The sequence below is a fragment of the Saccostrea cucullata genome, unplaced genomic scaffold (assembly GCF_032062105.1).
Source record: "Saccostrea cucullata isolate Sc308-1 unplaced genomic scaffold, CSIRO_AGI_Scuc_v1 ctg11044, whole genome shotgun sequence".
Taxonomy (NCBI): Eukaryota; Metazoa; Mollusca; class Bivalvia; order Ostreida; family Ostreidae; genus Saccostrea; species Saccostrea cuccullata.
Genome location: NW_026923648.1, coordinates 1 through 14,247, shown reverse-complemented (window position 1 = coordinate 14,247; position 14,247 = coordinate 1). Strand labels below are relative to the sequence as shown.

The 14,247-nt window shown below is 34.6% G+C and overlaps 1 long non-coding RNA gene across 1 annotated transcript; it reads right to left on the bottom strand.

The window, feature by feature from the left end:
* Positions 1 to 1,282: 1,282 nt before the first annotated feature.
* LOC134264576 (uncharacterized) lies at positions 1,283 to 7,082 on the bottom strand. Its single transcript, XR_009991558.1, has 2 exons — positions 7,047 to 7,082; positions 1,283 to 1,586 (listed from the first exon to the last, which is right to left on the bottom strand). It is a non-coding gene; the product is annotated as an uncharacterized LOC134264576 (long non-coding RNA).
* Between the last annotated feature and the right edge of the window lie 7,165 nt (positions 7,083 to 14,247).

Here is a 14,247-nt window from a genome sequence, read left to right as displayed (position 1 = left end):
TTAAAGTGTTCAGATATGCTTGAGGGATGTTGTTCCAGATGTTGGTTAAGGCCTGGCCTAAATCAGCCAACGTCATTGGCTGATTTGGCAAACGGCGAAGACGTCGTTCTATTTCATCCCTAACGTGCTCGATAGGCGATAAATCGGGAGAAGCAGCTGACCAAGGCAAGACATCAACATTCTGTTGAACAAAAACAAACCTGACTACACATGCAACATTTGGCCTTGCATTGTCTTGCTGAAGAGTGATGTGATTTTGTTGTCTCTGTATAAAGGGTATCACATGTCGCTGAATAATTTCATCTCTATAGCGTACGCCGGTCAGATTTTCATTGACAATTTGTACAGGGGTCCTTCCATGTGCTGTGATTCCACCCCACACCATAATGCTACCTCCACCGAATTGTCGCCGTTGCACAACACAAGCATCCTGGTACCGCTCCCAGTGCGATGATACACTCTACAACGGTCGTCACTGCTATCCAATTGAAATCTGGATTCATCAGTGAACAGAATATTGGACCAATCCTGTATTCTGAATCATAGATGTCGTCTGCACCATGCTAGCCTAGCGGTACGATGACGTTGAATCAGTATTGGGCGCACAACTGGACGTCTTGATTTGATGTTAGGCTTGCGCAGACGATTTCGCACAGTTCTTGGACTGATTGGTCAAAGTCCAGGAATGCTTCAAGCAGTCAAACTTGCAGTCTGGAAACGATTTCTCAGGTGCACAAGTCTACTGTTGTTGTCCTGTCAATGCGACCTCATGCGAGTAGGCCCAGAATGGGGTCGATCCCGAGGAGTACCAGAAAAATTGTTGAAAACTTCTCCATAATGACTGGATGGTGTTTCGATGAACTCCAAAGTGTCCTGCTATGATATTTTGTGCCATTCCTGCTTGAAGCATTCCAACAGCAATATTACGTTGGTTTTCGCTGAGTCGTGGCATGACAGAATAGTAAATTTGGTCAAAACTAAAGTGCTTTCCTTAACGAATTGAGTTCAAATAGACGTTATACAGTTATTTCTCCAAACAATTTTGGCCAGTAAAACTCATACGAAAACATCAATAATCAACATGTGCTCACTAACCATGAAAAGTCCATGCATCTGAGTCGGGTATTATCAGATATTGTTAAAAAACATCACCTTCATCGGCTGTTTATATTGTATTAATATAAACAATAAATATATAATTTTTTTACTACACCTTATAATGCACAGTTTCTTTTTCCCGCTAGTATACATTTGGAAAGCTGCAACCTTGAAATCAAGTATATAAAAGTGAATAATTTTATGCCAAATATTGTACACACAAAATATAATACATTTACAGTAAGTGAAAGCATTATGGACACAAAACTGTTTTAAACAGTTCTTTATGCATTATATTCTTCTTCAGATGTAAGTACAATTCAGATGATGAATCCCCTAGGTGTAGCCACACAAAGAAAATAATCAAATCGTGTTTTCTCTTCTTATAATGATGACTTCATTGCTTGTCCAACTTTAGATTGAGTACTACGTCCTAGCACTTTTGAAATAAAGTATCCAGCTTCCACAGTTTTCTGCAAATCTACACCCTGATAAAACAAGAGGCCCATGGGCCACAACGCTCACCTGAGTAACTTGGGTGATGCAGTTCTTTACCTGATTTCCCCTCTTGCTATTCCTATCATGCCCTCCCTTTTATGATTTTAATACTTTACAATCTACACTACCCAAGGATACTTCCAAATAAGTTTCAGCTTTCATGGTCCAGTGGTTTTTGAAAAGAAGATTCTTCAAATACTTTTCCCAAATATATCAATGTAAAACTTGGATTCCCTATTGTGGCCCTGCCCCACCCCCAGGGGTCATGATTTGTAAAATTTTATGTAAAACTTGGAATTCCCTATTGTGGCCCTGCCTACCCCCAGGGGTCATAATTTTAACAATTTAATATCTACACTACCCAAGCATGCTTCCACATAAGTTTCAGCTTTTCTGGCCCAGTGGTTCTTGAGAAAAAGATTCTTAAAGATTTGTTCTATATATTTCTAAGTAAAACTTGGATTCCCTATTGTGGCCCCGCCCTACCCCCAGGGGTCATAATTTTAACAATTTAATATCTACACTACCAAAGGATGCTTCCACATAAGTTTCAGCTACTGAGATTCCTTATTTTTCGCGAGAACTTTTTATCGTGAACTGGGTCTTTCATGTCAAATCGCGAGAATTATGATTCACGAATGGACGGTTGATTAACAGAATTTACATAGATTTCAGCACCATAAAAATAAAAACGAGTGATGTTTTTTCGCGAGTGATGCTTCTCGCGAAATTACGCGGAAATTAATTCTTCGCATATAATTAGGAATCTACAGTATCCTGGCCCAGTGGTTCTTGAGAAGAAGATTTTTAAATATTTTTTCTATATATTTCTATGTAAAACTTGGAATTCCCTATTGTGGCCCCACCCTATATCCCTTGGGTCATGATATTAACAATTTAATATCTAAACTACCCAAGGATGCTTCCACATAAGTTTCAGCTTTCCTGGCCCAGTGGTTCCTGAGAGGAAGATTTTTTAATGACCCTACGCTATTTTTGTCTTTTCTTGATTATCTCCCTTTCTAAGGGGACTTGGCCCTTAATTTAAACAATTTAAACTCCCCTTCACCCAAGGATGCTTTGTACCAAGTTTGGTTAAAATTGGCCCATTGGTTCTTGAGAAGAAGTCAAAAATGTGTAAGTCTACAGACGGACGGACGAAGGACAAAATGTGATCAGAAAAGCTCACTTGAACCTTAAGCTCAGGTGAGCTAAAAAGTATATTTTATGTCTTAGTTAAGCAGAAGGATTTTGCAACTGTTCAACATAAGGATGATATTCCTTGATAGACCTGTGTATCAAAAATTTCTCATCATATGTCAACTTGGCCCTACCTGGAACTAGAATTTTTATGCCTTGAACACATGAGAGCTTAATTTGGATTTAATGTAAGGTACTCCAAATTAAATTTTAAAAAGAATTTTTATGCCCTGTTCACATGAGAGTTTTATTCAAATGAAATGTAAGTTACTCCGAATTAAATCTTAACCATGTTCAAACGGGAAAGTTTGGTTAAGATTGGTCCAGTGGTTCTCGAGAAGATGAAAATGTGAAAAGTTGACAACGAGAAGAACAACAACACCAACGTCGACGATAACAGACAACAGACAAATTTTGATCAGATAAGTACTTATTCATGTAATTTATTCTCATTTCCTAGTACTGCCACAGCCAAACCCTAGGGCTATGTTCATGTAGCAACCATAAATGATAAAAAAAATCTAATTAATGATTGTACAGTAAAACTAGGTTAAAACAAAGTCCCCTGAACCTGTGAAATTACTTCACTATATCCGTAATTCGTTATATCGGTATAAGGAATTCGTTAAATTCATATAGCTGGGGATCCAAGATAACTTCGCTATATCCATGAATGTGCAATATCCGTGTTTGTACTAAACAAGTTTTACTGTACAGTTAAACAGGCTTATAAGGAAGTATCAGGGAGGGAAGATTTTGCTTCGTTATAAGCATAATTCTTTATATCCTTAAAGTTTACAATACATTTTAAGGTCATTGAAACTCAATTTGCTGTAAGCATCAATTCATTGTAAGCGTTTTCACTATAAATTGTTTTACTGTGGCTATAATGTTGCTTAATTGAGTGGATTTTTAATCTCTTAAGGATAAAATTGCATCATTAATGATGTGTCATCAAGACTTCTATTAAATTAACATTAATTTAATCAACATTTATTTATAATTTACACTAGAGTAAAACAGGAGTTTAAAATGTCTAATTAAATGATAAATTATGAGGAAATAATGATAAAACAAGAGGCCCATGGGCCTTATAGGTCACCTGAGTATCATGTAACAACTTTCCAACAAATGAATTGGTTTGTGTTTTAAACCAAAGGCCATGAAATTCACAATTTTGAAAGCAGCACCATTGTTTATCATAATTATACACTTAGGCTGGATTTAAAAATATCTTTATTTCCCCTAACCCGACCCTAAATTTTTAAGTTGGGTCGGTAGGTAGGTAAACAATTTTTTTTTCTAACAGCAGCTTTGAAAATAACAGCTCAACACACTTTTTAAACTCACATGGTTTTTCGCACAAATTAAGGTCACATTACTATAATGCAAAATTGTGTAACGTGACAGCAAATTATATTTAGAAAATGATTTAAAACTTAATTTTGATCATATTTCATTACTTTAACCATAATTCACGCATAATAATTTATAGGATTGTTATATGCTCTTGGTTGATATCTTATGAGAGTTTCCAAATGGTTTTTTCCATGTTTCTCTTCAAATTCAACCGTCTTTGTATCCGTTCATTTTAAAGCATACTTTTGGTTTTCCTTAATACAGAAAGAGTGCAGTTCATGTAACTACCGTATTTTCTGAACATTAATATAACACTAAGGCGCAAGATGATAGAAGTATTTCTCATCTGTTCGACTGCTTTCCATGTTAAAAAAATGGCATTTTTTCAGGTTAACTTCCTGAAAGATACCTTCCAATGCAAAATTTTAAAGTTTCAGACAATAAATATAAAAGAATTCTCTTCTCGATATTAACAATTTACTTTGTTGAAACATAAACAATACTTTATTATCCTATCCTTTTACCCAATTTCTTTATGTAGTTTTGTCATTTTTCGGTGCCGAATTTCGACAAAACCAAGACAAGTATGGAAAATGTGCACAGTACCTTGAAAAATACTTATCAAGAAGTAAATTTGAACATTTCAACCAAATAGTATTAAAGAAATTTCCATAAATCAATTTGTAAAAACCTCTGATAGAACCATACACATTTAACATCAATCAATTTAAAAACAAATTTCCTTTTAGAACATTGACTTTTAAAACAAAAGATAATGATTTTATAGAATGTGCACCTTTTAACATGAAACAATTTAAAACTATAAGGGTTATATCTCGTACTGAAACTCGATAATTTTAAGCTTTATTGCAAGAAAAATGTGACTTTATTTTGTGCGAAAAACCATGTGACTTTAAAAAGTGCGTTGAGCTGTACATTCTAAAATTTAATGGAGAATTATCTTTATAAATAAGAAAAGTACAAAAGAAAGCGATTTGTGAACAAAATGCTAAGTATCATTCATATGCCGTTTAAAAGCAAAATTCATTATTAATTAATTCAAAACTGTTATTCAGTTGAATTGTAAAATATCTCATGCCAGAGTACATTTATGTAAATCGAATAAAAAAATTTTTCTCAAATACGCAAAGACCGGACATCCGAGTATATTTTTTCAAACCTTCCATCAGCCTCTTAGTGCTTGTAGACAATCAATGTACTTTTTTTAGGGCCATGGGATTTGCAGTGGTTCTAGAGCATTTTGCTTTGGAGTTAAGAAGTAAGTGGCTAATTTTAAGTCGCAGGTTCAAATCCCAATGAAGAATGTTGAATGCGGTCCTTCAAAAGGGATCATAAAAACTTATGTCCAATGTCGCAGAAGATGCTGGCTCAAAAAGATCCTCCAATGCTTAATGGCAAAAAAGTGCCGCATACGTCTAAATTTGGAGCAATGGGGAAATGTTCAAATGTCGTCCCAACAAATCTCGAAGGGATTAAAAGCAACTAAACAACCAATCTTCAAGGGCCTAATTAAAGAAAAATACACTGGACGTCTCAGGAAGCTGAATCATGATTTCAAAACTATTGCGAAAGAGTATGTAAACAATATTTAATTGAACCAATCACAATCTACAAATGATATAGCTACAGATCTGTAGCATTATGGTTTTATATATTTGTCTTTTACCATAACGCTCAAAGACAAATATGGTGAAAGACAAATATATAAAACCATAACTCTACAGATCTGCAGCTACAAATGATAATCAAAGTACTCAGAGGTACAGAGAGCCGGGCTCATTTACAGAGTAGAATGGATTTCTTACATGAATCACGTTTATATTCTGATGAAAAAATTATTTTAAAACTATCAATATAAATGATAAGACACTGACAGTGAGTTTTTCAATCCTAATACCACGGTCCGATTTTGTCAGAATCAGAATTAATCTGGTACCGCAGCTGAATGTAAACAAACAGGCCAGTCTGGTTCCCTCTCCTGCTTTACCTCATATGTGTAGAGAACTACGGTAACACTTATTATCAAAAATCCTTACGCTAATGAACTATGTTCTTTGACTTATGAAGTTTTCAAAGTCATTAATACAAATGTTTATTTTATATAGATAAAACTTCGTTTTATTTTTCTTGCTTTATTTAGCGTTTGTATTACCTCAAAAGCGGTTGAGAGTAAGAACTATATTTTCGCACGTAACTTTAAAATGGCGACTATTGGGTTAACATCCTGCCTTGAACAGGATCACATAAGCCGGCAATTGCTCTTTGAGCAATAAGCCCGGCTAAAAATGCTATATACAATATACATAGTTATGAAGTTTCACCCATGCATAAAGGCATGAAGAAAGGACATCTAAATTATATTTATCAGGATGAATACAACAACTCTTATGGTTCCGTAATGACATATAGTAAACACAGGAACATAGATGAACTGGTTATTAGATCAAAATTCAAATATAAAATACAGTGAAATTGAATGATGTATTCACTAGGTGGGCCCCTCATCTGCTCATGAGGCGGGCCTTACCATGTATTACATACCTTAAGAGTTTTAAGAGTGAAGAATTCTAATTAGCCAAAGGCATAAGTTTGAGATGTCACCGATGTTTTATGAAGAACTATAATTCTCTGTAATCACATGTGGGTGCCATTTTGTTTCCAGCAAATGCTTGAAAATTACAGTAGAACAATGTCGGCCCTTCTGACAAAAACTGATTTTGATGAAATTGTATTTTATAAAACTTGGTTAACAATAAAAATAATTTTTGAATCATCTTATTTAAAAAATCTTTTCAGTTGGCATGATTTAACTGGGTCAGTCGCATTAGGGGAAACAAAGGTATTTTTTATTTTGGCCTTAGCATACTTACTTTGGTTCCTTAATACCCAGAGGTAGATCAGAGTAACAAGGAGAAAATGCATTTCCACTTCATTACCAGTTTGTCACCCAACCTCACAAGAACCACTGACCATTAAGGGGCACATATTTCAAAATTCTAGAAATTTTATCAAAAATTTTATTTTATAAAACATAGGTAATCAGAGATTACAGAGATCACCTCAACGAATGTTGTCTTTAATTAAGGCAAAGTCACACAATTAACTAACAAAAGGTGTACATCCAAACACGCAAATTGAAAATTTATGCACTTTTGATCTGATTCTTTCGAATAGACCTATATAAAACTTCAAACTAGTTCTTTATCATGAAAACATAATCAAAATCCAGCATCTGAAGCAAGTTTGAGCATTTTCATCCCTTGATGCATCATTTGTGCAAGTTTGGTTTATATAAGCCTTATAGTTTCTTGGTAACAGACCTGCACCCATAACTTTTACCTGGTTCATTATCTGGAAAATGTATGTCGAATTCAGCAACGGAAGCAAGTCCATTAATGTGCATCCTAAGATGTATCATCCATGCAAGTTTGCTCAATATAGGGCTCATAGTTACTTGGAAATGAAACCTGCATAAAAAGCTAACCTTTTCACTCATCCAGAAAATGTAGGTCAGATTCAGCATCCGAAGCCAGCCTGGTAGAATGCATCATGAGATGCATCATCCATGCAAGTTTGGTCATTAAAGAGCTCATAGCAACTTGGAAATGAAACTGTACCAAAAACTTTGACTTGTTCACTCAATCAGAAAATGTAGGTCAGATTCAGCATCCAAAGCAAGTCTGGTAGAATGCATCATAAGATGCATCATCCATGCAAGTTTGGTCATTAAAGAGCTCATAGCAACTTGGAAATGAAACTGTACCAAAAACTTTGACTTGTTCACTCAACCAGAAAATGTAGGTCAGATTCAGCATCCAAAGCAAGTCTGGCAGTATGCATCCTAAGATGTACCATTCATGCAAGTTTGGTCATTATAGGGCTCATTACAGGCCACCAGGAGGCGCTCGGTTATTTGATATGAAAGTTTGAAGTCGTCGTGCGTTTCTGCGGAGTTAAAACAATTAAAATGAAAATATTTAATATTCATATAATTGAATATTAAAACAGAGTGTTTAAATGTTTAACAAAATACGCAAAATATCATAAAATTCAAATTTTGTAAATAGGGGGTAGTTTCATCCAATTCTGATTGACAAACTCTGACATTACCGAGATGCAGAGACAATCAGCAAACGTGTTGGGAATGGTCTAAAGCAGAGTCCATGTTATACAGTTTACTGTACATGTATAAACAATTTTACTTTCTCTATTTTAACAGGTTTTGAAGAATATATTTTAAAATGCCGTGTATATATCACATACATTTCCGAAAGAAAATTTCCAAATGATTAACTGACAATTTATTATCAGACAGAATATTACGAGATTTTGCTCCATCAATAAGGATAAAGCTGTTTCATAATATGCCAAGCCTTTTCCACCACATTTGTGACCAAAGAGGAGAAATGTGGTGGTGGATCTAGAGGGAGTTGGGAGGGGGGTAACATCCTTTGAGAGCGAGCGAAGAGCCCCAACTATCTGTTGCATTTTTATTAAAGCAAAACTATATATCTCTATGGTTAAGATAATTTTAAACTTTAGTTTTAATCTTTAAATGTAAAAACTACTTTAAAAACATCAAACTTCTGACAGAGTTGGTTTGTACCAAACTGTGCACGGAGACGCAGAGGAGTAGGAGTTATACATGTACATTGTAGTAAATGTACATCAGTATTCATGTATTAAAGGAAATTCTGCAATGTCGCATGCAAATGTTCAATGTCACAGGATAAATGTAAGATATTTTAATAACAGATCAAGCATTCCAGTTTCTAATTGCTTCAATGAAAGGACCAATTGGTTTGCGGCCAATTTTTGTCGCTTGCGTAATGTATGTTCCTTGTAGTATCCTGGAAATGAAACCTGCACCACAAGCTTTAACCTGTTCACTCTACCGGAAAATGTAGGTCAGAATCAGCATCTGAAGCAAGCTTGGTAGTGTGCATCCTTAGATGTATTATCAATGCAAGTTTGGTCAACATAGGGCTTATAGTTACAGTCCCTGAAATGCTCTACTTTCCCACCTGAACGGTGAATGAACCGTGAACAAACGCAGAGCGAACGGTGAGTGAACAATGTGCGAACGCTGAACACAACTTGGTGAACGATATGTGAACGGTGAACAGTGAGTGAATGCAGAACGCAAACAGAGCGCGAACGTGAGCGCAAAGTGAACGGTGAACGAACTGTGAATGCAAGATGAACGATTTATTCGGAATGCCTTTTCCTTGCATTGAAATTATTCTATAATTCTAATTCCAGGTGCTTTAATATAAATAAACAATAGATAAATAAATAAATAAATAATAAAAACATTTTTTTCTGTACATATATGTACCAATGTTTTAAATCGATTTTTTATAACACGATTTTAATTGCCGTAAAACATGTGTATTTGTTACTGAACGTGTGTAGTTTAAATATAAAATTAATCTATTTATATAGTACATATGCTTATTCTTTTCACTATAGAGATAAAACTACTACTTATAGAATGAATTAATTACATTGTACGCGGTTAAAACAACCATACATGTATTTTCGTGCCAAGGCGAATCTGAGTAAAATAACGGATTTTGTTTTTTTTTAATTCACAATTGTCTGTTGACATATTGCATAAAAACTCTCGTATTTTAAAATTCTAATGCAAAATATTCTTTATTTATGTGTCTTTTGTATTCTTTTATGATGATTATTTTAGCTTACTTCTACATGTATCTGTAGACATTTCCCGGCCGTGATTATATTCGGTCAAGATGATGCAGAGAGGCATTCAAATTATTTGTAATAAATTAAATTTTCAAAACTAAATAAGTGATGTGCTGTCATTGTTTTTATTGAACAGAGAAATGTACAAGAGAGAGAGAGATACCCCCTCAATTCTCAGATATCTGTTGTATCAAATGAAATTCTTATTATTTTTCCTAAATATTCCAAGCAGTAAAAGTAATAAAATTTTCTAGATTAACAAATTCATTTGACAGTAATCATTGGCTTTTATTTTCCTTCATCAAGTTCACATGGTTCTCAGGAAGTTGCGTGGACTGTCAATCAAAATCATTCGACACAGTGGAAATCGTTTTCACCGAACATGCCGAAGGCAAAGAGTCACTTAGTATTTTCAAGAAGTTTTAATATTTTTCCCTATCATTTCTAGATCTGACTTTTGCATTCTTGCAGAAGAAATAAATAAATAATGGGAATATATACTTGGAAGGATTAAGCTTTAAATTGAATTTGATAAATATTCCCTGCCAATTTAAAATACTACTGTCGGCACAAGTGTATTCTAAACTACTATTGTTTAATGACTGTTAGATGTTGGTTTTAAGACCGATTTTCTTGTGTTACAATACACATTAAATATTAATTAAAATATACTGAAAATACTCATGAAGAATTTTATTCAAAAGGGGGGGTGTCTATGATCCTGAATGGCAAACATATATTTAGGTACAGTGAAGGAAGGAATTTTCCTTCTCTAATTATAATAAATAATAAATAAATAAATAAATAAATAAATAAATAAATAAATAAATAAATAAATAATGATAGACTATTTTAAACAGTTCTTCTTTTCTAAAATTTAAAATCACACTATCAATTTAATTAGCTCTAAAGTTATTTAATTAACTGAATATTTGCAGTACTTCAAATACTGTTCATAATTCTCAGAACTACATGTAGTTTAAAATACGTGTTACTGTAGAAATAATTTTTTTGAGTAGTATTGTTTTGTAAAAGATTTGGAATAATTATTATGCATCCATTAATGATTTGTCGTCTTTAAAATTACAACAAATTATTGCCATGCATGAAGCTTTTGTACATTGCCCTTTTTAAAATTTAATATTTTAGCATCGTTCTACATACATGTACATGTAGGTACTTAATGTATTATTTCCCAGGAAAATTTCATGAATAAAGTAACAGCTGAGTTATACTAATAGAAATATAAATATCATAGGTAATTTCTGCAGTGAAATAATTATTCTTCAAACACGATATCTAAGGTTATTTAATTTAAAAACGTGTAAATCCTTACCATCAAAAAGATAAGTCCTTTCACTTCGGAGTTCCATATGAAAATTAAGACTGAACGATAAGTGAACGGGGAACGCAAGGTGAACGCAAAGTAAACAGAACGAAGAGCGAATGGTGAACGTTTCGTGAAGAGTGAACATGAGCAGCGCAAGGTGAACGCATAATGGTGAACGGAGAGCGAACAGTGAACGGATGCTGAACGAACGTTGAATGAACGGAAAAATGGAAAGTACAACGTTTCAGGGACTGTACTTAAATGAGACCTAAACCAAAAACTGCACCAAAAATGTTAACCTGCTCCAAAAACATTAACCTGGTCATTCTTTGCTGAAATTGCAGCATCTGAAACTTTGACTGGTACAATGAAACACGCTAGAAGCATCTTCCATGCATGTCTATTTAATATAAGACATAAAAGTACTTAAAAAGAAAACTGTTCAAAAAAACTTAACCTTAACCTGGACGCCACGCCGAGGGTATCACATAAGCTTTCCCCCAAATTTGTTGAGGTGAGCTAAAAAAAGTTTGATTAATACCAAAGAGCAGATTTCAAAACATTAATTTATTTTCAGACAATGTATCCCCCCATCCCCACCCAAAGTTCCCCTGACCCAGGGGGCCAGAAATTAGCCATTTTGGAAGAAGCACCTTTCATTATCATTAATATATAAAGTGGACCTTCAGATATCCAGATGCCAGATATCCGAACGCTTTAGTATCCGGACAATTTTCCATCAGAACAGAAGTTTTTAATGTTGTTTTGTCTTGTTTAACTGGTATTTCAGGTATCCAGATACGTCACATGTCAAGAAAAATTGAGGGGGAACCAATGCGTTCGGATAAATGAGGCTCCACTGTAATTAGATCACTGGCATAATACCCAGGAGCAAAGGAAAAGATTTTCAAAGAATTTTCAATATATAATCATTAGAGCCCCTCCCAAACACCAGAACCCCTGACCCTGGGGCCCTGAAATTCAGAAATCTGGAAGAGGCATCTATCCTTGTCATAACTATTTACATAGTTCACTGGTTTAATACCAAGGAGCACAGGATTTTCAAAGAATTTATGTATTTTCACTATATAATTAAAAGAGACCCTGCCCTAACACCAGAATCCCTGACCCTGGGGCCATGAAATTTACAATTTTGGAAGAGGTAGCCTTATTTAACATAACTATGTACTTGGTTAGTTATTTACTACCTAGGAGATTTTTAATGAATTAATGTATTTTCACAATGTAATCAATAGAGTCCCACCCTAACCACAGAACCCTCAACCCAGGGACCATGAAATTCATAATTTTGGAAGAGGCATGATGTTCCTCCTAATAACTATGTACAAACTACACTGGTTTAATAACCAGGAGCAGAAAAGAAGATTTTCAAAGAATTTATGCATTTTCACTATATACAAGGGGTGATCAAAAAGTTCGCGAACTATCTCTATATCCACATAATCACAACTCGGATTAGACGAAAATTTGGTACACACATAGTCATACACAAGTTCTATGCTAAAATAATGTTTTGCTCCTTGCTTGTGACGCCACAATGTGAAAATGATGTCACTATACCGGTCACTTGTGACTAAAAATGCTTGCCTCAGTCGAACTTGTTCAACAAACGACTGTAAAATTTATGGTATATCTTATAAATCCTTTTTAAGAACCGTATAATAATTTGTACACAGTTTATTAAGACAAATGACTTCCAATAAATTCAATCAATGATTGAATTGATCGTTTTAGTGAAGGAAGACAGATGGTTAAAAATGATACTTGTCATGTTGCCCAGTGAAAGCAAGTTTGAAAAGCGATGTTTTTTAATTAAACAATTTGCTATCAAAGACCTCCAATTTACACTTTGAACAAGAGGCCCAAGGGCCACATCGCTCACCTGAGAAGCTTTGGCCATTCTGTTCTTTCCAGATTTCCTCCTTGTAATACATAATGCATCCCCACCCTACCCAACTGATCATAATTTAGACATTTTGAAATCTACACTACCCTAGGATCCTTCCATGTGCATATCAATTTCAGCTTTTCTGGCCCAGTGGTTTTGAGAAGAAGATTTTCAAAGATTGTTCCTATATATTTCTACGTAAATCTTTGATTACCAATTGTGGCCCCACCCTTCCCCCGGGGGTCATGATTTGAACAATTTAAAATCTACACTACCCCAGGATACTTCCACATAAGTTTCAGCTTTTCTGGCCCAGTGGTCCTTGAGAAGAAGATTTTCAAAGATTTTTCCTATATATTTCTATGTAAAACTTTGCTTACCAATCGTGGCCCCGCCCTTCCCCTGGGGGTCATGATTTTTAAAATTTAGAATCTACACTACCCTAGAATGCTTCCACATAAGTTTCAGCTTTTCTGGCCCAGTGGTTCTTGAGAAGAAGATTTTCAGATTTTTCCTATATATTTCTATAGCCTTCGGCTCAGGTGAGCTAAAAATAGTTGAACATTTCAACAATAATATAATTATCAAATACCTAAGATATCGTTTACTTAAGATTTTAAACATATTTGATATGATAAAAAGGAGGCACCCATTCTCTATCCACCTTGAATAAAAGTCTCTCCCGAGACGGAAAATTTGGATTTTGATGGTCGACATGCTTACTTTTGGAAAGGATATTCTCAACTATCCATTCTGTTGCCGAGATTTGACCATTTCTGACAAATGAACTGTTCTTGTTATAGAAATTAACTTGCATGGAAAGAAATATAAAACTCAGAAATATCTTTCAGCTTTTGTGACAGAACGCTATGGAGAGGGTCATGTGACCGCCTATAACACGTGATCTGTGCATGAACAGAACGGTGACAGATGTGCATTAAATTCGGAGAGGACTAATTTAAATTAAAATCAACACTGAAATCAAATATTGTTTCTCTTATGGAAGTTATTTAATTAGTTCGCGAACTTTTTGATCACCCCTCGTAATCTATATAACCCCACCCTAGCACTAGAACCCCTGACCCCAGGGCCAAGAAATTCATAATTTTGGAAGAGGCAGTTC